Source organism: Lithobates pipiens, unplaced genomic scaffold (genome assembly GCF_037356315.1).
Source record: "Lithobates pipiens isolate NorthernLeopardFrog02 unplaced genomic scaffold, aLitPip1_a1.2 Scaffold_8, whole genome shotgun sequence".
NCBI classification, from domain to species: Eukaryota; Metazoa; Chordata; class Amphibia; order Anura; family Ranidae; genus Lithobates; species Lithobates pipiens.
This window is the reverse complement of record NW_027507903.1, coordinates 372,771,867-372,796,623: the sequence shown is the minus strand read 5'-3', so window position 1 is coordinate 372,796,623 and position 24,757 is coordinate 372,771,867. Positions and strand designations below refer to the sequence as shown.

At 43.1% G+C, this 24,757-nt stretch overlaps 1 long non-coding RNA gene across 1 annotated transcript; it reads right to left on the bottom strand.

Annotated features, from left to right (window-relative positions):
- Nucleotides 1–190: 190 nt before the first annotated feature.
- On the bottom strand, nt 191–23,537 carry LOC143963843 (uncharacterized). Its single transcript, XR_013271047.1, has 2 exons — nt 22,613–23,537; nt 191–7,071 (listed from the first exon to the last, which is right to left on the bottom strand). It is a non-coding gene; the product is annotated as an uncharacterized LOC143963843 (long non-coding RNA).
- Between the last annotated feature and the right edge of the window lie 1,220 nt (nt 23,538–24,757).

The window sequence follows — 24,757 nt, the reverse complement described above, 5'->3', positions numbered from 1 at the left end:
GTTGGACTTCAAATCATTCCCCATTGCAGTATTATAATATTGATGTAATCAGAGAGGACACCTGAAGGGAATGTAGATTGTCTAGAGGTAGTTAACCCTTCAATTACCTCTGGTAAAATGTGACGATCAATCCCCACACAGGCCTGGGAGATTCGCCCATTGAGACAATGACACAAAACAACAAAGTCTCTCCGAGCAAATCTAATCTTTATTCTTTGGTGTGAATATTTAAAGGGGGCTTTCAGAAAGTACCGCCCTTTGAACGTGTCATACAGATTATCCAATCATATACAAGTACAGCCTACAATAAAAGTGAAACTAGCAATTCCTCAAAATCATGTGCTTTCCAAGAAACGAAACAACTGAAAGAAGATAACAGTAACATGGGAAACGAAACTAGACTAGCAAAACTTGAGCATACATTTTGTGAGGTGGATGTTAGAGAGAGACACAAAATGGAAACCAAATTTCTTAAATAATGAAAGCGGTTAAGCTAAATATCCCTTCAATCCCCTCTTAGATCATATAAGATGATCTCTACATTCTATGTTGTGTCTTAATACTTCTTTGGGGTTGTGGCGTTGATTGCCTGATAACTCTTCATGTATGTCATGTAGGATAGAACCTTATCGGGAGATTGAAGGCGTGCAACTATGCAAGTGTAACACTTAAAGCAGAGGTAAAGAATCAGAGCAAGGATAAATATCATAACAATAACAAGGACAATGTCTTTTAACCATGAAAATATACCTCCAAGCCCAAATCCTGCATTGGCAAATGGGCTCCATGTTTTAGCAATGTCCCTAGCTTCCTGCTGGAGCTGACCTCTAAGGGATGTCCCCTTTTATCATCCCCTACCACTCCCATGACAGGTACCAAGTATGCAAGGTAACACCATCCCTTAACATGAAGGGGCACCCAGGGATAACACACTTTCCCACAACATACATAAATACTTTGTCCTAGTGCAAAAGGTCTCTTAGCGACAATCTCATGAGTGTACTTGTCCTGTGTCGCGATTATTGGTGCAATATTTCACCTACATTTTTAGGGAAAGAAGAAAAGTTATGCAAAGTTCAGTTTAGCCCTGGGTCAGATACTTGAAACAGTGAGCAGGCATTCCCACATCTTGATGTTAAATATTGACCTGCTGCAGAAAGAAGGGTTAGTCTGTGTCTCATTCCCTAAATTAAAACACCAATCAGGGGAATGACTTCTACCTGCTATTGGAAAGGTAACAAAGTTGTTTATGTACAGAGTGGATATGTTAGTCAGGAATACCGGAGGAGGAGTCTCCTTGAGAAAGGAGGAAATATTTAAAGGTACAGACAAAAGGGAAATTCAGGCAGTGCTAGGATGTAATTTGTTACATATCCTACATTCTTCAAACCCTGATTTTTTTCCCGAGCATAAGCATACTTAAATTTTAGCAAAAGCATCTTATCAGTAAAACTATCTCCAGTCTCTCTCTTGATTCTAGCTTGTGTCACTGTAATGCTCTCTTGTGTGTTTGTGTGTGTGTTCCAAAAGATACTTTTAATTGCACCCAAATCTTCAGGATGGTAGCTACAGTTAGTGATGATTCAGGTGGGTAGGAACACTGTCAGAGAGATCAGAATCAGGAGGCAAAATGCCTGGCCAGAAGTCTGTGGTGAAATAAGCGAGGTCATCTTCTCTGGCCGCACCTGCTTTCCCAGGAACTCCTCCTTCCTCTGCTTGGACTTCTGCTTGAGGGCCTCCTGTATCCAAGATCTCCTTCCAGCTCTTGGGGCTTTGGGCAACCTTTTTCACTCTGTTGGCATGGATCCAGGACTGGCAATTTTCCACTGGGATGGCTGTTCTGGTCACTGCAACCACTGTGGTAGGAGGTCCAAAGGGATACTCTTGCTTCTTACTTCTGTTCAGCTGTTGGGCCACCACGGTGTGTCCCACCTTAAAGAGGTGAGTAGCTTCCTGTGAAGAAAAAGGAGAGGTGCGAGCAACATTTCTCTCAACTGTATCGAATGTTTCAACCAATTTCCTTACATATTCTTCCTGTATTAAGTCTAAATCTCCCTTTTCTATCATTAAAGGTGCTCTGGCCTATGAGGTGGGGAAAGGTAGACCCATCAAGACTTCAAAAGGTGAATACCCTGTTGTCTTGGAAGGGGTCATTCTTATTTCTGCCAGGACTGCTGAGAGGACCTTCTTCCAGTTGGCAAAGATTCCTCCTGTGGCCTTTCTTATTTTGTCTTTTTAATTGTTCTGTTCATTCTTTCTATTATCCCTGAGTTTTGAGGGTGGTAGGGAATGTGAAACTTCCATTCTATCTTGAGAGTTTTTACCAAGTCCTGGCAGACCCTTGATACAAGGTCCATTGTCTGAGTTTATTTGAAGTGGGCATCCCCATCGAGGAATGATTTTCCTGACTGAGGATCCTCACTACTGTTTGTGCATCTTCTTTTGTGGTTACAAAAAATTCAACTCATCTTAAAAAAATGTTCACAATTACCAAAAGATATTTCTGTCTTTTGCCTAGTTTGGCCATGTGTGTGAAATCAGTCTGAAAATGTGTAAAAGGAGTGTTTGGCCTTGTGTGGGTTGCTCCTGATACATGTGATGCATCTTGATACATAATCTTTAACCCTCCAGGAAAGTTCTGAAAAATAAAAATATTTCTCCAATAGTTCACAAGTGGCCTTCCAGCCTCTGTGACCTATTCCATGGTACTGAGAAATAAAAAGTGATGCACTAGCTACTGGTATACATGGCTTCCCCTCTTTGCAGAGAAGTCCAGTCTTTGGATCTTTCTGCACACTTATTTTGTCCCAATCCCTGAGATCAGCTTCTACTGCACATCCCTGCAAATCTGAAAGAACCTGATCAAAGAAGGGCAATTCTGGGGCTAGCATGGGCATTTAGATCTGTGCATTTTGTGAAATATCAGCTTGTTTAGCAGCTAAACCAGCCAGAGCATTGCCCTTGGCTATCTGTTTGTTGGCCTGTGTGTGCTCTGCAATGCTGTGAAAGATAAATCAGACCTGGGTGATGTGTCTTGGTGAATGAGGTTTATGCAATCATGTTGTGGCACAACCTCATCCTGCTCTCCTTTTAATTCTAAAGGGCATTTAAGATTGGTGCTGGTCCTGCAGTGGGAGAAGCATATTTGATGTGCAATTTTGGATTAGACAGCACGATCACCTCATAGCCACTCAACCTCTGAGCAGACATGTGCTGTGTATGTACATTTTTCAATAGGATTGATACATTGTTGGTGGTGTGAAGTGTCGTGTCGTGCCCCAGAGTGAAAGAAGTGGTCATCTGAACCATCATCACACAGGACACAAGAGCTCCGAGACACACAGGCATGCCCTGAACCTGCACCGGAACCATCTTTGAGGAAAAAAAACAATAGGGCGCAACTTGCCTCCATGCTCCTGAGCGAGGACACCTGACAAAGTCTTACAATTTTCCCTTGCAAACAAATAAAACATTTTTCCATAATTAGGGAGGCCGAGCCCTGGAGCCATTACCATAGCATTTTTCAAATACACAAAAGCATTGCACATTTCATCTGACCATTTTATACAGTCTGGCATGTCTGAACCTATGGCTTGTCTCAGGAGATTGTCATAGTAGGAACAGTCAGGTATTCATTGGCGGCAGTAACCAATCATACCAAGAAAGGTAAGCATGTCTTTCTTAGTAAGTGAGCAGGGCAGACCCACAAGAACCATAGCTCTTTTGTGATTGACTTTCCTTTCTCCTTTTGAGAGTACACAACCAAGATATGCAACCATTTCCTGACACCATTGCAATAATTTCTTTGACACTTTGTGACCACTTTCAAAAAAACATTTCAAAAGATCCCTCTCATCCTCCAGGGCGGCCACCGAGGAAAAACTGCAGATGAGGAGCCACATACTGCAGCAGGGATGAACAGTGTCCTGGTATCCAAGCTCTGAGAGTAGTTTGGAGGACAATGGATAGACTGCAGAGGAGTCTACATAGCCCTGGGGCATTCTACACCATGTTAGTTAGAAAGCAAAGATTGGCTGTGTCTCCTCATCCACAGGGACGGAAATAAAAAAAGCATTCAATAAATCAATCACAGTAAAATACTCTGCATCCTGTGGTATGGCAGTATTGATGACACATCAGACACCATTGGGGCAATCGGTACCATTAGGCTATTGATGGCCCTTAGGTCTTGTACAAACCTATAGTCACCATTTGCCATCTTACTGGGTTAATGTTAATGTAGGGCGAGACAATTTCCCTCTTGGTTGTCTCTGTGTGTAACCCCCTCTTTGTCCTTGCCCCCTCCCTTTTATAAAAGTTACCCCTTTTATTTCCTGAGAAATCATTTTGATAATGTGTCTGCACTAGTTTGTTTAAGGATGTCAAAACATCCTGCAGCATCCTTCGCTGTCAGAAATCAGTTATTGTGCTTGTAGCCCACTCTGATATTTACTGTGTGTCCTCATGTAATGAAGTCTTTCATGAAACTCTTATCTGGTTGTGGAATGTAAGGGGGAGGAGGGGGGTGCATGGTACATGCATAGAAAACATTGATTTAACCCTTAAATCCACCATCTCATGTCTCTGTTAAACCCATTGTGGACAATGTTGTGGCTAGGATGCTATAGGGAGCCTCGGTCCAGCCGGGGATCTCCACAGCATGTTTATTTTCATCCTTATTTTTCTTTCTAAACATTCTGACTTTTATTTCCTTGACTTTTTATTTATTTTTTATTTATTTATTTTTTGGGCAAAATTCCAACAAGCACTCCTTATGGCCGGAGGTTCCCCTGATCACAAGCAAGCTTTGTGCATTATTACTTTTCTTATTTTTATCACCAAACTATTTTTATTTATATTTCAAATTTTTGGCAGCGTGCCAACGGGTTCAAACGGTACTTTCAATTGCTGTAGTACCAATGTCGCAAACAATTACTCACTATCTATTACGGTCAGTGAGATATTAGCACTTGAACCCTGTTGGCAAAAAAACAAATGTCCAAAGAGATGTCAGTAGCAAAAAGAATTATTCAAATAGCATGTTTTGATCAAAAGTTAGCCTCAGAGTATACTACCGACTATGCCAATTCATGTATTACCTTAAGAGAGTGTTATAAACACTGCTACTATGCTCACTATCTCATATATTGGAGTCAAAACATTCATATGTAAATCATTAAGAGAAAACATAAATACATCACCGGATACTGTAGCATCGCTCTACGTCTCGGTTGGGGAACTTCCATCAATCACAAAAAGGAGGCGGGAGTTCACCGCAAGACGCGTCTGTCGCCTTTTATTTACGTACCCTTATAACACAGTGCAGTGGAAAGCGTCGTCTTACCTTACAACGCTGACAAATTCCACACAAACAGTTAACAGATCATCTTATAAACTTCTACAGGCGATAGGAAGATAAGCAAAGAGAAGGGTTTTGTCAGTCACACTTTAGCAGACTTTTTTCTTATAATTACAGTACTGTATAAATCATTTTCCTACGAACTTCTCAGAGTCCGTGAAAGCCCACCCAGAGCTTTCTCCTTGTTCACACGGGAACAAGTGCTGCTTCTTAAAGCAGTCTTATTAAATGAACTTCTCGGAGTCCATTAAAGCCCACCCAAGGCTTCTCTACCTGTTCACACGGGAACAGGTGCTGCTTCTTAAAGCAGTCTTATTAAATGAACTTCTCAGAGTCCATTAAAGCCCACCCAAGGCTTTATCACTGTTAACTCAGAACAGCCTTTTTTACTGCTTCTCAGAGCAGTTAAACTTATCAACGAGGTCTGAAAACAACGTCTACATAAATCACAGGTTCAAAGAACGATTTTTTTAAATAGATGTCACAGTGAGAGATACATATATCAATTCAACTCACCATATAGACATATATTATAATCGACCCCGGACGAGCCCCCAAACTGAAGGGAATGTAGATTGTCTAGAGGTAGTTAACCCTTCAATTACCTCTGGTAAAATGTGACGATCAATCCCCACACAGGCCTGGGAGATTCGCCCATTGAGACAATGACACAAAACAACAAAGTCTCTCCGAGCAAATCTAATCTTTATTCTTTGGTGTGAATATTTAAAGGGGGCTTTCAGAAAGTACCGCCCTTTGAACGTGTCATACAGATTATCCAATCATATACAAGTACAGCCTACAATAAAAGTGAAACTAGCAATTCCTCAAAATCATGTGCTTTCCAAGAAACGAAACAACTGAAAGAAGATAACAGTAACATGGGAAACGAAACTAGACTAGCAAAACTTGAGCATACATTTTGTGAGGTGGATGTTAGAGAGAGACACAAAATGGAAACCAAATTTCTTAAATAATGAAAGCGGTTAAGCTAAATATCCCTTCAGACACCCACCTCCTGAGCTGAATCAGGACATCCACCTCCTGATTCTGGTCAGGATGAAGAAATGTTCAGGTAGGTGATGTCTGAAGCACCAAAAGCAACAGAGTTTTACCATAGCAGGCACCCATGGGTCCCACAAAAATGGTCTTTACCATCTGTGCTCACAATCGGCTGCCCTGGCCCTCACCACACTAGCTTGGGGGAGGAGGGGGTCTCCCATCAACCAGAATCCTGTAGGGGGTGAAGGGATTGAAAAAGTCCTTGGATGTGCACTCTTCCATTCGCTCTTGAAGTTTTCCATTCTGGCGAAAGGATGAAAAAAGACACAGGCTAGGACTTTAAATCATACGTTTTCGATGCTAAACTCACTTATTGATGAGATGCATACTAGTCTGTATCAAGCAGCACTGCAGCCTAAGCACACCCATATGGGAACAAAACTGCTGGTGAAGTTAACCCCTTCATGCCGACCATACCCAAATGTGTTCCCAACTGTATTGGGCTTTTTTCCATGGGACCGCATATTTGCCTTTGTGTTGGGTGCGTGCTGCATGGCGCACTCACAGCACAGAAATTCAGGATTTCATGAAGAGCCCTGGGCCCCGTACTAACAATTAGAACCCAGATCTTCTGATTCCATATCACCTGATCGCTGTGATATCCTCTGACTGATCAGTCACTGTGAAGCTCGCTCCGATGTTTTCTTTCTCTGTGAATGGAGGAGAGAGTTACTGTTACTGACCCGGAAGCGATGTGTAAAACGCCACTTCTGACCTGCACTGCATTCGTTTCATCGGTGGACAAGTGAGACATCAAGAGTCTTTGCACCCCCAATGTTTCATTAAAATTAAATGAAAGGACCCCCATGTGACGAAAAAAAAAAAATTAGTACAGAAAGAAAATAAAAATAAACAAGGTGTAAAAAAATTGAAGTTAAACCCAAGCACCTAACCCCCCCCCCCCCCACCCCCATACCCATATACATGCATGTAGGAATGAAAATGCCCCTCACGGGTGACTACACATGGAAAAAATATTTTTTATTATATTATATTTTATTAGTATATTATATACAACTGGTCCATTATTCACAATTAACACTAAACTGATGACTTGTAGGGGCTTTTAAAGCATAGCCTTTTGGAAATGGGTACTGAAGTTTGTTGCTATTTCATGGACACACATAATTTTATGTCTTGACTTGTTGGGTATCTAATTACTTGGCGCAAACTCATTTTGTATATTACCAAAAAACTGGGTAATATGTTATGTGCCCTAAAATTATCTTTAGTGTATTTTTTTACAGAAATTTTGTGTTTCATAAACTGTTGTGTGACACAAAAGATTTGAACTACCCCTTTTTTATTCTCTAGGAATGAAATGAAATACTGTTTGGGGGTTTTACACAATCTTCAAGCCTAAAAAAGATTTTTAAACTTGTGTACAAAAACTGCTCTTTGAGTGAATGGGTTAAAGTGGTTCTAAAGGCTACACATTTTTTACCTTAATACATTCCCTGCATTAAGGTAAAAAAATGTCCTAATATTTGTGTTGTCCCCTCCCCCCCCCCCCATATACTCACCCAAATCCTATCTCGATCCAGTGCTGTGCCCCTCTGCAGTGGCTCTTTCTTCTCACAGAGGCAGGAGTCATTTTCTTGAGGCTCCGGTGCTACCAGATTACCTCGCAAACTTGTGGAGGATAATGGGCTCCCTCTCCTCCTGCTGTGCTTGGGGAGAGCCCTTCCTAGCAGCAGGTAAATGTTAGGTTTGCATGTGTGCACTGTAATATTTTTGTTCAGTTGTATGGTCTTATGGCAGCACCATCTTTATGCATTTTTTTTAGGGTATGCCCCCCAAATATATTGTTTGTCTATTGTATGGATTCTGACCAAATACTTTTGGGTGGAGCACCCCACTCCCTCAGTAAGTACCTCTCATTAGTGACCACCTGTGTCATGGTGGTGACCTCATGTTCTCCCATATAGAGGAGTATAGCTCCCATGGTTCAGAGAAGCAGGATCATCTAGTCTATGGATAGTGTAGGACACACTAATCATTGGGTACTTTGTCGCAGTAAGTGGGCTTAAGCACTGTATAGCAATATGGTGTGACCAAATGCCCATATTTTTTGATAATGTTTTTTGAAAATGTCTAGGCGATTTTAAAAAGCCTTGCTGGAGGTAAATGTTAGTTTTGCATGTGTGCGCTGTAATATTTTTGTTCTGTTGTATGGTCTTATGGCAGCACCATCTTTATGCATTTTTTTATGGTGTGCCCCCCAAATATCTTGTTTGTCATTTATGAAGCCTGTTTGACCCTTATGGATATATTTTGCTAAAAAAAGTACCAAGATGCAAACCCACAAGTTTTGTGAGGATTTTTAGATCACAATTAAATAATGAGGTAGGGTAATAGTTAAGGACGTCAGTAGAATCTATTAGGTTTAGAAATAATGCTTATGTGGGCCCTATTTTCATCCAAAGGAACGCCTCCACCATCCATAAGGAGTTGAAAAAAGAGCCATATGAGGAGCAAGCTGGTTAGGATTTTTTTGTAGTAATTATTAGGGAGACCATTGGGGCCTAGTGATTTATGTAAGGATAGCGTCTTAATAGTTATCTGGATCTCTTCACGCCTAATGAATTGTTCTATGAGCTTCCGTAAGAGATTGGAGAGGTAGGGCAGTCAGAAAGGCACTAATAGAAGATGTGTCACCTTAAGATGGGCTGTATAGGTTAGCATAAAAATTATGGAATTATCAAATCATTTTTTGAGAGTCTTGGGAAAGAATGACCCCTGAAAGTCTAATTTTCAGGAGAGCTAAATGCGACTGCTTAGGAGTGAGTTTATGTGCCAACAACAAACCAGGTCAATTGCGCCATGTAAAATAACATATGATCTGCCCAACGTAAATGTTTTTCCGCTTTTGTGGTAAGGCAGATATTAAGTTTTGTATAAGCTTGTTCAAGTTAGTTCAACAGGTCAGAATTTGGGGGAACTAGCTAGAGGTTCATATTCCTTAGATTTAGCAGAAATCACCTCTTTGCAAGCTTTAAGTCTGGGTGACAATTTAATTAAAAAAAAGCCCCTAACAGAGGCCTTATGTTCCCACAGATTTTAAATTTACTGATCTAGCCTTTGAAGATATGGGCAACTTGAAGAAACTGATGAATAAAATAATGGATTTACTCCTGAAAAGGGCCTGGCAGTCTATTATGAATAATCTTAAGCCACCCACGGTGACCACGTCTATTCTGCTGATACCTCAGCAGAATCAATTCAGGATGTCAGCAAGATCGGCAGCTTAAACAAATTCTGAGAGGCCCATGGGTAAAGACTTGGCCGGAGATGCTGTACCGAAGAATAAATTATGTGGCATTCCATTCGCTGGAGATCTACTACTTGAGTCTAAACTGAAATTTATCCTTGACCCAAAGGAACAGAAAAGTCTTTTTGTGGTTGATTTTTATTTTTCTTGACCAGAAAACTTTTTTCCTGTCGCATCATGGCAGCATACACTCTGGGTTGTGACTCCGCCCCCACAACCTGATAGGACCACATAGCTATAAGATGACAATGCGCCCCCCGCCCCGGTATTCTCTTATTTTTCCTCACCTGTTGGGACCGCACGGATCATCACCCTCTTACCGCTTCGCCCCAGCCAGGTTCTAGCCTCTCCTCTCCTGGAAGTCCTTACCGGTACAGCCTCTAAAGGAAGCTAAATGGAAGGAACCCCACTCTGGTGATCTCAGGGGTATGAATACTTTTTCTCTGCAAACAGAGCATTGCCTCTATAGCCGTTGAAAGTAAGCCTTAAACAGGCTGAAGGCATATAATAAAAAGATTGGTCTTTAAAGTGGGGTACCCCCTAAAAAAAAAAAATTAAAAGTCAGCAGCTACAAATACTGCAGCTGCTGGCTTTTAATAATCGGACACTTACCTGTCCCGGGTTCCAGCGATGCGGGGGAACGAAGCCCCCCCCTCGCTCCCCTCGCGGCGCCGTCATGCATACTGTGGGCACCCGGCTGTGGCTTCACAGCCGGGCACCCACTGCGCATGCGCGAGCGGCGCAGGGCGCCGTGATACGCCGTACAGTCACCTGGGACACGTGACAGGTCCCAGGTGAATGTGCGGCGCGAGGGGAAGTGATGTCACCAGCCCGGGCAATGAAGAAGGCAGACTACGAGGGACCCCCTAGCAACCGGTATTTAGAGGTGAGTAAAAATTTTTTTTTTTGCCAATTATTTTTTTTTGATTTTTTTTAAGATTTTTAAGTGGTTTTATTTTTTGGGGGGCAACTCCACTTTAAGCCTTAAACAGGCTTAGTACCTGCGGTGGTCTCCGGTTTCCTGTTCCTACCTGGTGTCACTCTGTCTGCAACCTGACAGCATACTCTCTGCCTTCAGTATCTCTTGTCACCTTAGGTTGTCTGGTGCCTTTACCCCAGTGTTGCCTTTCTGCCATATTTTACTTCCTTTTCCTTAGCTCTGTAGTCCCACAGCAACATCACCACTCTTCCTGGTCACTCTGCCGCTTTGCACATGCTCACTGTGCACTTTGGGCAGCCTGTGTATGTCTATCTATGTCTTTTCCCTTTTCCAAGATGGTGCCGGCGGCTGCATGGCACTACTGAGCATGTGCGGGCGGGACATGACCCCGGCTCCAATTTTAAAAGGGGAAGATGCCTTTTTTAATGCAGATGCCTTTTTTTGCCTGTTTTTTGTGCTCAGCTGAATTTCATGACTGCTGCATTTCTGTTTTTTCTACCCCAGTGTTGCCTCTCTGTTTGGTAAGTATCTCCCCTGTATTTTTCTTCTCTCTATTCCCCTCTTGTTTCTGTTATGGCTTTATCTTCCTTACCCTTTTTGCGTTACCTGTGTCTTCAGGCTTTCTCTGTTTCCCTATCCATGGAGACCACTGCTCCAGCAGATCACCACCAGCATAATAGGTAAGAGGGGAGGAGTTTGGTAAGTAGAGAAGATCGAAAAAGAGAGCAGGACGCACTAGCGCTACCTAAATGGTTAGACCCATCAGGTCCGCAAGATCATCTCGCAGAGATTCCTCGCATAGAAGAAGCCGCTCTGGCCATAGGCGGAGCCATTCGGGTGGAGGAAGTCGCTCAGGGAAAGGGAGTCGCAGAAGGAGTCGCTCCAGGTCTTGTTCAAGGCGCAGCCATTCCCGCCGAAGAAGATCCCCTGACCGGAGGCGCCATTCACCAGCACGTCACTCCCATCCTTATGAAAATACCTGCTGGGTATGCGGGGCCATAGCCCTTCCAGATATGTTGGCATGCCGCTGGTGCTTTGAAGAAGCCACCAGAGAGAAAGGGCAAGAACACAGAGAGCTCACAGAGTCTTCTGCCCCACGTGTCGCTCCCGACACGGAGTTATCTCCACGGGGTGCTTCGCTGGCTCCCCCAAGTACTTCCAGAGAGCATGATTCTCCTTCAGATGAGGAAGAACTAGAGGCTTCAGCGGGCTTTGACTTCTCCCTAATAGAGCCTTTTGTGAGGTCAGTGAAGGGGGCCATTAGCTGGGAGGAACCCCAGGAGGCCCAACCCAAAAGGAGAAAATATTTCCCGAACCTGATGAGAGACCCCGAAGCCTTCCCCTTCATTGATGAGTTGGAGGAACTTATCAGAGACGAGTGGCAGAGACCCGAGAAGAAAGCAAGTCTTAACAATCGGCTTGCCAAACTATATCCTCTAAAGGAGGCTAAAATTAAATCTCTCGTGTCCCCGCCAGTGGTGGATGCATCCCTCATGCGCGTGGCCAGACACGTTACGCTCCCTATCGAGGACGCTGTGTCATTCAAGGATGTCCTGGATAGGAAGATCGATACTGATCTCAAAAGAGCTTACTTAGCAGCAGGAGGCGTATGCAGGCCAGCAGTGGTTCTTGCAGCTGTGGGTAAGGCTATTGCCAGTTGGTCAGCAAGCACAGAAAAGCTTGTATCCAAGGCGCTGATCAGGACCAGATAGTTAGGGCCCTGCAAGAACTAAGCCTTGCAGGGGATTTTGTGGCAGAGGCATCTGTGGATGCTATTAAGTCTGCATCCAGGGCTATATTGTCCTCGGTAATGGCCAGACGGGCTCTCTGGCTCAAACCCTGGGCGGCAGATCCTGCTTCCAAGTCCAATTGGTGCCGCATCCCGTATGATGGTGAGAACCTTTTCGGCGCAAAATTGGACTCTGCTATTTCTAAGGTCACTGGCGGAAAATCAGGGCTTATCCCCTCGGATAGAAAGCCAAAGCTTCAGAGGCCTCCTCCCTTTAAGCGTAACCTCCCGGACAGGTACAGGGATGCCAAGTCCTACAGGCCTGGTAGGGAGTACAGAAGGAACTGGAAGGCCCCTCAAACGTCCTTCCTGACGTCCCAGAAGCCCAGGACCCCGGCATCTACTGACCAGAAGTCCTTTTGAAGGTGCGTCCGCCCAGCCAGCAGTGGTGGGGGCCAGACTCTCAAAGTTCACGCTGGTTTGGGGGGAAACAATAAGCGTTAACCACCGTTCGCGTCGGGCACAGATGGTCATTCAGGTGACTTCCCCCGGGGGACCATTTTTGCCCAACAAACCTCCCGTCATCCCGGCAAAAGAGGTTAGCCTTGACCCGATACGTTCAGGATCTGCTCCAAAAGGAAGCAATTACCGAGGTGCCCCTATCCCAAAGAGGTCGGGGGTTCTATTCCCCTCTATTTCTAGTAAAAAAGAAATCAGGGGACCTACGTCCGGTCCTGGATCTAAACGTAAACCGCTCTATCCAGGTAGAAGCATTCAAAATGGAGAGCCTACAGTCTATCCTCCAGACCATAAATTTGGGGGACTGGATGCTCTCCATAGATCTACAGGGCGCCTACCTCCATATCCCTATCCATTCAGAACTCCAAAAGTTCCTCAGTTTTTCGCTAAACCACAGACACTTTCAGTTCTGAAGTATTCCGTGTGGAATTTCTGCGGCTGCCAGGACCTTTACAAAGGTCCTTCTTCCCGTTATCGCGCATCTGAGGGAGAGGGGGCTCCGAGTCCACCATTATCTGGATGATATTCTCCTCCTCTCAGACAGCCAGGAGTCGCTGTTACAGCATCAAAAGATCCTCGTCTCCACTCTGCAGAATCTGGGATGGCTCATAAACTGGGGAAAGAGCCAGACTCGGCCCACCCAGAGAATGATCTTCTTAGGAGCCCAGTTGAATACAGTGCAGCTGCCTCCGGAGAAGTCTTCCCTGTTGGTCCGGAAGGTGAAGAAGGCCATTCTAGCAAGATCCCTGTCGGCCAGAGTATGCCTCAGCCTCCTAGGCTCCCTATCAGCGACAATTCCTATGGTCCGTTGGGCTCAGTGGCACACCAGACCTCTGCAGAACTCCTTCCTACATCAGTGGGATGGTTCATCCATGACCCAGACGATCCGGATCTCGGAGACAGTCAGGCGCTCATTGCGTTGTGGTCCCCACAACTTAAACAATTGCAAACACATAGTCATCCCTCCTCAGGAGGTAGTGACCACGGATGCCAGTCTAGAAGGTTTGGGAGCCCACTACCAGTCCCATGCAGCGCAGGGCCGTTGGCCTTTCGAAGTACGGGACTCGGTATCGAACGTGCTGGAGATGAGGGCGGCCCTCCAGGCTCTCCTGGCCTTCAGCTTCCTTTTAAGGGGGAAGCAGTTCCTCCTAACGATGGACAACAAGGTTGCTGTCGCCTACATAAACAGACAGGGGGGGACCAGGAGTCCCTCCATGATGCGGGAAGTTCTCCCTGTGATTGAATGGGCACAGTTGAACCTGTCAGACTTGAGGGCGACTTACATCCAGGGGTTCGAGAACATCTTAGCCGACACGCTCAGCAGGGAGTTCGCCTTCAACAACGAGTGGTCCCTGAGCCCTCAGGCCTTCTCCCTCATCTGCCAGACCTGGGGTCAACCAGACATAGACCTTGCTGCGACTCCAGCAAACTCCAAATGCCGAAGGTTCCTGTCGAGGTTTCCCTTCCACTTAACGGAGGGGACAGATTGCCTCCAGCATCCCTGGAACTTCCATCTCGGGTATATCTGCCCTCTGACTCCCCTGATGCGAGATTTCTCTTAAGGCTCAAGAGATCAACGGCATTGGTGATAGCGGTGATTCCTTTTTGGCCCAGGAGGCCATGGTTCACCACCCTCCTACAACTGAGCACGGCAGACCCTCTTGCTCTTCCCTGTCAGCCGACTTGCTCTCCCAGGGCCAGCTCCTACATCCAGATTCGGGGAAGCTGCACTTGATGGCTTGGGGGCTGAGAGGGCTAGGTATCTATGTCAGGGCTGCTCCCAGAAGGTAGCTGATACCCTGCTCCAGGCCAGAAAACCTACCACCAACTGCACCTACTGCGGGGTCTGGAAGAAGTTTGTTGCCTTCTCTCAGGACCTTGGCCGGGATCTGTCCTCCCTTTCGGCTCCTCTGATCCTAGAGTTCCTGCAATCAGGCTTAGACAAAGGTCTTAGCTCTAGTACTCTGAAAGTTCAGGTGTCAGCTCTATCCGCCCTGACAGAGGTTAAATGGGCTCACGATCCCCTTGTTATGCAATTTCAGAAGGCCTGTCTTAAACTAAGACCACCTAGGAAGCCTTCCTTTCCAACATGGGACCCATCAGTCATCTTAGAGGTACTATCCAAAGAACCCTGTTTTCCGCTGGAAAACATCTCCCTCTGGCACCTGACACTAAAAGTCACCTTTCCTGGTCGCAATCACATCAGCGAAGAGAGTTTCAGAGATGCAAGCATTACTGATTAAGGAGCCGTATCTGATCATTAATCCAGACAGGGTAGTTCTAAGACCCTTGGATCACTTTATCCCAAAGGTGGCATCCTCTTTTTACTTCAACCAGGAAATCAACTTGCCAGCTCTTAACACAGACCAGGGTGACCCTCATCCTCTGGATGCAAGGGGCAAAATCATAAAATACCTTTCCCTGTCCAAATCCTTTAAAAGATCGGAGAACCTCTTTATCATTCCCTATGGCCTTAGGAGAGGTCAAGCAGCGTCGGCCCAAACCATTGCCTACTGGTTGGTGAAGGCCTACTTGCTGAGTGAGTCGCAAATTCCTGAAGACCTTAGGGCTCATTCCACCAGAGCAGTGGCCACCTCCTGGGCGGCGTATTGTGGGGTCTCGGTGGAGACCATCTGCAGAGCGGCCACTTGGTCCTCCAGGAACACCTTTATCTCTCACTACAAGGTGGACTCAGCTCAGCTATCAACAGTAGAATTGGGAAAGTCCATTATTCAAGCCAACTCTTCTATTCCTTGGTAATAAACGTTTACCTTTGCATCTCCCACCCAGTCTGCGAGTTAATCCCCAGAGTGTATGCTGCCATGATGCGACAGGAAAATGGAAAATTGTATACTTACCTTTCCGTAATTTTCCTTTCCTGTCGCATCTTCATGGCAGCATACAATATCCCACCCACAAAGGTGATTCATATATACAGAGAATACCGGGGCGGGGGGCGTATCTTCATCTTATAGCTATGTGGTCCTATCAGGTTGTGGGGGCGGAGTCACAACCCAGAGTGTATGCTGCCATGAAGATGCGACAGGAAAGGAAAATTACGGAAAGGTAAGTATACAATTTTCCATTTTTTCGCCCAATCATTCTGCGAGTGATTCTAATTTATTATCACTGTTTTCTAGCTGGTCTATAACCACTTTTGATGTAAACGGACACTTTTTGGTTGCTATGGACAATCTCCAGTTTCCAGGCATAAAGAACAGTATTTATAATATAAAACTGTATGCAGGGCACTGGAGAAACCACTAGGGACAAAGGGGATGTGTAATTATTTGATACAGTACTGTAATCTGTAAGATTACAGTATACTGTATCTATACTGTGTATTTAACTTTTTAGAATTTGGTGCCGAACTCCATCTCCGTGCGTCACAATGCTTGCAGGGAACGGAGCCCAGCGATGAGACAGATCGAGCAGAGGACGGCTCGCTCATACAGCGGGGGGACATCGCTGGATCCAGGGGACAAGGTAATTAAACCCCTCTTTGGATCCAGCGATGCGGTCCCGAGTCTGGCTCGGGAATACTGCTTAAGGTATTTAAATCTCACCCTGAGCCAGACTCGGGAACACCGCCAGGGAGGTTAATCTATAAGATCCCTGCATTTTTATTGATTTGTTTTAGATTCTATTTTAACGTTGACTTCAACATTATTACTATGAATGAAATATAATTCCATACAGTAATCATATCCCTGTCCTACACATACATATCCAAACAAATCTTCAGCTGTATTGATATTAAAATATATGTCTAGATCTCTTTTGTTTCTGAATAATGTAATGACTTTGTTGTGTAAATCTTCAATCCTGTTAACCTCTGCATAGCTGAAACGTTGTGTAATATATTTTACCACAGATAAAATTGTCACTATAAAAAAAGATGAATCCGGTGATGGTGATAAACCTTCTCTCTTTAAAACTTTTTTTTTTCTTAGCCACATCAGCGTACTTGTTCAAGAGACATAATTCACCTTATATCTCCTTATGTCTCTTCTCAATTCCACATCATCGTGGCCTTTGTCATTCTCTTATTACACTTTTTATTCTATATTATTCCCAAAGGGAGGGGTATATATTTTTATTTTTATTCCCCCCCTCGTCTTTTCCAGCATAGATAACTTAACATAATAAACCTTTGACCCCCCCCAGTCCCCCCAATCTTCCCCCACCCCTAATCCTCCCTATTTACTTACCCCTACCTCTGAGCGGCATTGCTTTCTTTGTCTTCCTTGTGTTGTTTTTACTCCACATAACCTTCCCCTAGGGCCTTAACACTTCAGCATAAGTTTTTTTTTAATTCCCTCCAACACTTCCATTTTTCCCCCATCCCCTCATTGCTTTCCTCAAGGTCATACCTCAAGCATTCCATGTTATATGTTTCCTCTACCGCGTCCACCCATTCCCAAACTGAAGGACTATCTGCCGCTCTCCATTTTTTGGGGATGATTCTTTTTGCCGCATTCAATAGATGTGATACTAATGAGTCTTTATATTGTTCGATCCCTCCTTTCACTCCATGCAGCAAGATGACCCATGGATCGTTTGCTATTTCTTTTTTGGTAATTTCTTTTATGTATTGTTTAATCTTAACCCAGTAATTATTAATAACGGGGAAATCCCACCACAGATGACCCATTGTTCCTATCTTCCCACATCCTGTCCAGCACTCTCCGGAACTGCCTGATTGATACTTACTGATTTTATCAGGAGTGGCATACCACCTGGTTAAACATTTATAATTCATCTCGGCTGTTCGACTATCAACAGCCGAGGCTATGGGTTAGTGTCAAAACTTTTCCTATAGTGCTTTGTGTACTTTGTGTAATTTGTGTACCTAATTCCCTCTCCCATTTTTTTATATATGGCGGGATCTCCAGTTCGTCCATCTTCAACAATAAATTATAAACTTTTGATATCATGTTTTTTAGTATTTTCCATTGTACAAAGCCTTTCCAATGCTGTCAGATCGTCGCCAGCTCTAATAGGCTGGAGTAAATTTTTTATGAAATGACTCAACTGTAGGTACCGCCAATCATTAATTTCCATTAAGTCCCTATTATTCTTTATTTCCTGTAGTGTCAAACCCCCCCCCCCTATACACATCTTTTAATTGAACCCATTCTCCCTTTATCCAACCCCCTTCTATTGATTTTTTCCCAGGTGGAAAATAATTATTTTCCTTCAGTGATATCAGTGGTGAGTTATATTTCCCATTTAATCTTTTATATATTTTATCCCAAATATTTAATATATTTTGTGTCAAAACGAGTTTTATCATCTAATGCTCTAAAATTTCAGGGATTCCATATTATACTATTCAACCTTACCTTACTTAGTGAATTTTCTATATTAACCCACCTCTTTTTGTTTCTTTCCTTAACTCATTTGGGAATTCTTGAGAGTACTACTGCATTATAATATTTTTGAATATCGGGGATTGCTAAGCCTCCGTGTCCTTTGTCCTGAGTTAGTATTGAGAATGAAATTCTAGGTTTTCTATTTTTCCAAACAAAATTCATCACCAACAACCTCAATTTTCTAAAATATAGTTGTGGGAGTGGTAATAGCAGCATTTGAAATTTATATGTTACCTTGGGGAGGATAGTCATTTTTAACGTGTTTACACGTCCTATCCACGAGAGTGGCCTATTCATTAACTCTTTGCTTACTTTTTTAATTTAATCTAATATAGTTTATTTTATAAATCTTCTTCATAGAGTTTGCTAATTTAACCCCTAAATATTTAAATTCTTTCCTCCAGGGGAGATTACATTCCCATTGTAACCTCATCGCATCATTTTTGTTCAAGTTTATATTTAATATCTCCGACTTTGTCAGATTTATTTTAAAATTCGAAATTTCCCCATATTTTTCCAAGGTCTCTAATAACTTGGGCATTGGATTCCATGGGTTCCTAATATAGAAAAGGACATCATCAGCAAACAGTGCAAGTTTATGTTCTTCGTCCCCTATCTTTATTCCTCTTATTTCGGTCTCTTTTCGAATTGTGGAAAGTAATGGTTCTAATGTTAAAACAAAGAGGATAGGTCTCGTCCCATTTTTCATCTCAAAGGGTATAGAAACTGCTCCATTTATTTTAACAGATGCTGATAGTACAATGTTTTAACACGCTGGACTATTCTCGGGCCAAATCTATCCTGTCAATCGCTTTTTCTCTGTCCGTCGACAGGAATAGACCTGGGGATCCACTCTCTCTTATCTCTTGAGGGTTAACAACATTCTCACCGTTGTCTCGTCCTTCCCTTTCTGTTACAAAACCAACCTGGTCCGGATGAACCAGCGTGTTCAACAAACTTCTTAATCTTCCTGCCAATACTTTAGCATACAATTTTGTGTCTGCGTTTAGCAGGGATATTGGCAATAGGCTTGAACACAACGTCCTATCCTTTCCTTCCTTTGGAATGACTGTAATCGTTGCAGCCAACGCTTCCCTGCTCATTTCACAGTCTTTTCCTAGTCCGTTCATGTAACAACATAGCCTAAGAATTAAGATCTCTTTGAACTTTTTATAATATAATGTAGTGAACCCATTTTGCCTGGGTAGGAGTCCCCCAACACTCCATTTAGTTCCTCCTCGGTGATAGGGTTTTCCAATATCTCCCTAATGCTTTCAGAGAGTTTTGGCAGATCTGCATTTTTCAAAAAGGTTATGATGCTGTCTCTTTTCCCTCCCCGTTGTCCTTCCTTCTGTTCTACTACGTAAACCCCCTTTATAATATTACTTGAATGTTTCTGCTGTTTCCTTTGTCTTGTACACCATTTCCCCATTTTTAGTATTTTTTCTATATAATTTACGATTTCTTTTTCTGCAGAATTTTTATTAAATGTTTACTGGGTTTATTTTTCCCACTGATACCTTTCTTTAGATATTCTATTAAAGGTTTTTTTTTGTTTCTTGTTCCAAGAGCTCTTTAAGTTCGTCCCTTTTTAAAACCAATTTTAAAAAAAGCTCTCTATTCTGGCCCAGATTAATTTTATGTTCTTGCTCTGCTCTATTAATTTCATCAACTAATTTTTAGATTTTTTCCTCGCTCCCATGGCTATAAATACCCCCCTAATATAAGCTTTATGAGCTTCCCATAAAGTCGATCCTGAGATCTCATCTGTGTTATTAATTGAGAAATATTGTTCTAGTTCTTCTCTCACTCTTTCAATATCTGCCACCTCTCGGAGTAAATCTTCATTTAGATGCCAGTTGCCAAAATGACTTTGGAAACCGGGGACCACTATTTTCATTCTCATTGGTGCATGGTCTGATAACGTAGTTGTCTCTATCTTAGTTTCAGTAATATTTCCCAACATATTATGATCAACGAGTATGTAATCAATTCTTGAGTAGGTCTCGTGTACGGGGGAGTAAAACGTATAGTCTTGTATTTTGGGATGCTGGACCCTCCAAGCATCCACTAGTTGACATGAGTGCATTTTTTTTGATCATTTTTAACTGATCGTTATTCGTCCCCCGTACACAAGACAAACTGTCTACCCTTGGATCCAAACAAAAATTCAGGTCCCCATTAGAATAACATGTCCTCTCTTAAAATCCATTAATTTTTCCAAAATTCCCCTAACATATTTTATCCGATTTTTATTAGGTGCATAAATATTTGCGAGAGTACATTCCATTCCACTGAGACTCCCTCTGAGGAAAAGGAATCTACCCTCCGGGTCAGTTTTTCTTTCCTCTAACGTGAACTGTATTCTTCTTGCAAAGCCTATTGCTACCCCCTTGCTCTTTTTGTTATTGTGTCCCCATAATACCACGTGGGATGGCTATTCGAATATAATTTCACATTATTATTGGAAGTGTATGAGAGGTGTGTCTCCTGTAGGTAAACTACATCTGCCATGTACCTTTTTAATTCCTTTAAGATCTTATGTCTCTTACTCTGAGTATTAAGGCCTCTAACATTGTAAGTCATAAAATGTATATCTGTCATCTCTATTTCCATTCCACTTTTGAGAACCTAGTCTAAAGTCCAGCCCCAATTGCTCTCCTTTCACCTATGCTACCGGAGGTATCAATTATCCCCTCCCACTTATCCCCCCCAACTCCCCCCCCCATCACCCTACTTCCCCCCATCCTTCTCTCCCCTTCAGCCCCCATTGGGCCTCTGAGTTTATTGGTGGTCCTGGATACCGTGGCCATCTACAACTCTCTTACTCCTGAGGTGGGGCCCAGGAAGCACATCCCCCCTCCCCTTCACCCAAATGTAGGGTGAAGGGGACTCATGGGGGAACGCCCAGGCCTTCAGCTTGACACCCCACCCACAGCAGCCTATCTCCCCCCATTGTCCCCCCCACCACCACGCTTCTTATATTTTTATTCTGCTCTGGCTAACTTCCACCGTATGTTAACCCAGTTCACTTCTATTTAGACCTCTCCTTCTCCATCTGCCCACCCTGGTAATTCGGGTATCCGTATGTCCAATTTGTTACAAAATTCGACCAAGTCCTCTGGAAATCTTAACCTTGCTGATATCCCCTCCTTGAAACCAATCAAACAGGCTGGAAACCCCCACTTATATTTTATACTTTGTGCTCGCATCTGTGACAGCAGAGGTTTCAATAACCGTCTTCCTGCTAAAGTTTCAGGGGCCAGGTCAGCAAAGACCTGTACTTCTAGGCCTTGATGATATAAGGGGGATTTTCCTCTCAGGTTAGCCCAAATTTCGGCCTTGTTGTCATAAAAATGGAATCGAACTATAATATCCCTAGGTCTGGTGGTTTCAGTATTAGTCTGTTTCCCAACCCAGTGTACCCTCTCGATCTTTGGGAAATCATTCACCTCTCTGTCCAAAAGGGGGCTAAAGAGAAATTTTATGATTTCTTTCAGGTCTTCTCTCTTCTCCTCTGGCATCGAGCACATTCTCAAGTTTTGCCTCCTATTACGGTTTTCCCTGATCTTCTAATCTGTAGAGGATATTTCTCTGGTTTTGTTGTACTGTTTTAAATTTCTGCTTTAATTTAATAGCATCCAGATTGTATTTGTCCATTCTCTCCTCCACCACCTCTACTCTTGCAAGCAGGTGACCCAGATACGCTCTCAAGAGATACATCTGAGCTCTGATCACCTTCTCTAATTTTGAGAACATCTCCAGGATTTCTCCTTTAGATGGAATTGTGGCACTTGCACTAGCTTCCTCTACTTCCAACTCACTCTCTGTTGTAAAGTCCTCTCTTGACTGGTCCGGGGTCTCCCCAGTTTTTTTTTATCAGACCCCTTCTTATCCATTCTAGTCTGGGTTTGTTTCCCTGGGCCCAAGGACTTCCTCCCTGGCTCATATAACTAGTGGCGTTCATGCCTTCGTCTGCGTTAAGGTGAATATTTTTATTTATTACTATACATTTTCACAGGCACTTACCTATAAGTTCAGCACTAACAACAAGCAGGCGGCAGGTAAGTTTCTACGTTCTAAAGCCGTGCAGACATTCATATAGAACTACTCAGGAAAGGTTTTTTTTTTTTTTTATAAGTTCAGCGATAACATCAAGCAGGCAGCAGTTAAGTTTCTACGTTGTAACGCCTTGCAAACATTCGTATAGAACTATTCAGGCAAGTTTTTTTTTTGGTGTTAAATCAAAATGCCAGTCATTAAATCAGAGCAACAATCATTCTCATCACAATGTTGTTACCTTGTCCTTCCAATGTACAACCTATCTGAGAGGTGTTTTTTTTTTTACAATACTCACGGCACTCCAGTCTCCAGGGACATACTACAGCCCCTTCTCCTCGTGTTCCCAGATGGGCAGTAAGTCAACTGTCTGCCATTAAGTTACCTCATTCAGAGAGTCCTTAGCTCACTCACAGCTCACTCACAGCTCACTCGCAGCATGTGTGTGTGTGTGTGTGGGGCGGGGGAGGGGGGGAGCCGAGATCTCATTCCCCGCATCCGATCACTCACTCTCCACTCTTTTCATCTCTCCTTTCCTCCAGGTGTTCCCCTTCAGTCCCGCAGGAGAGCGATGGTGCTTCAGGGGTTTATCGGCCACCGAGGTCTCTCACTCCCTGTGCACTCCGGCGCTGTCCGTATTGGCGTCTCACTCCGGCCGGCTCCCCCAGGCCCCTTCCTCCGTGATGATCGTTATGTCATCACACCTGACCTTTTGCTTTTGTTGAACCAACATCTTTTCTTCTTTTTGGAATCCATGTAGCATCCTTATCTCAGCATATACAATTTGTTGTATCCACATTTTTTATTGTCTACATGTATTTTTCACTAAATTGAGAGGTCTTTAAACTAGTACCATTACCCCTTGAACATCCAAGATGTCAAATGGACCTTCCCAATTACTTTGCCATGGTCCACTTCTCCTGAAACTTTAGTTCCGCCTGTGACATGTATCTCACAATCTCTGGGTTTGGCTTTACACGTGTCAACTCTCTGATCACCATTTTCCTTTCTGCGCAGACTTGTGCTAACAGCATCTCATTTTGGTTTAAACAAACCTTTCCGTTCTTGGTCATCAATCTCGATAGACCGCTTATCTTGTACAAAAGATAATTTTTTTTAATAATAAAATAGCAAAATGTTACAAGAACAATATCAATTGTAGAATATAAAAAATTGATTATTCTTAAAATGATTAAATCAGATATGTGTGTGTGGGTCTAACAGCAGTTCTCATGCTGTATGTGTCTCTTGTGTATGCTGGAGTGAATGTCTCCTGCAGAAACAGCCTGTCTGAACTTTTACTAACTTCCTGCTCCTACAAATAACCCCCACCCTTTCCCATAAAGGCTGGCTTAAAGGTTTGTTTTTGTATTATAGTTCCACAGAACTTCGCAGGCTTTCAATGAGCAGTTTTCCCTCCCACCTTTCTAAAAAGGTGGGGGTTACTCATTCTACCACATTCCCAAGGTGTGGGCTAAGAGTGCTATGTATAAAACCATTTTAAACATATACAATATGTTTCCTTTTTTTATTTTTTATTTACATTTTATTGTATTTTAAAAATATCTTATACAATACATGTATGTTCAACTTAATCACATTCAGCTTTTATCCTATTACCCTTCTACTTTCCCTTGTAACCCCTATCCACCCTCCCATCCACCCCGTGCTCTGTTGGCCCTCCTTGAATCCAATACCTGTTTATTCCGCTAATGCCTGAATGTAATTTTCAGTCCACTTTTCCCACATTGCCCAATATCTATTCATTTGATTTTTCTCCATTTTACTTAAATATTCCATATTATTAATATACTAAATTCTCTGTATCCATTCTCTGATAGGGGGTTTTTTAATTTGTAACCAGTTTTTAGGTATCAGGGCTTTTGCCGCATTAAGCAGAAAGGGTACCAACGTTTTTTTGTTTTTTTTTAAATTGGTTACCAGTTTTTTCCTCTACACCATAGAATAGACACGCCCAGGGAAAACATGGTATTCTTTCCCCAGTTATTATTTCTATATAGGCTAATATGCTATACCAATATTATTTTATCTCTGGGCATTCCCACCATACAGTGCCTTGCAAAAGTATTCGGCCCCCTTGAACTTTTCAACCTTTTGCCACATTTCAGGCTTCAAACGAAAAAGTTATAAAATTTTAATTTTTTGTGAAGAATCACCAACAAGTGGGGCACAATTGTGAAGTGGAATGAAATCTATTGGATAATTTTAACTTTTTTAGCAAATAAAAAACTGAAAAGTGGTGCGTGCAAAATTATTCGGCCCCATTACTTTCAGTGCAGCAAACTCACTCCAGAAGTTCAGCGAGGATCTCTGAATGATCCAATGTTGTCCTAAATGACTGATGGTGATAAATAGAATCCACCTGTGTGTAATCAAGTCTCTGTATAAATGCACCTGCTCTGTGATAGTCTCAGGGTTCTGT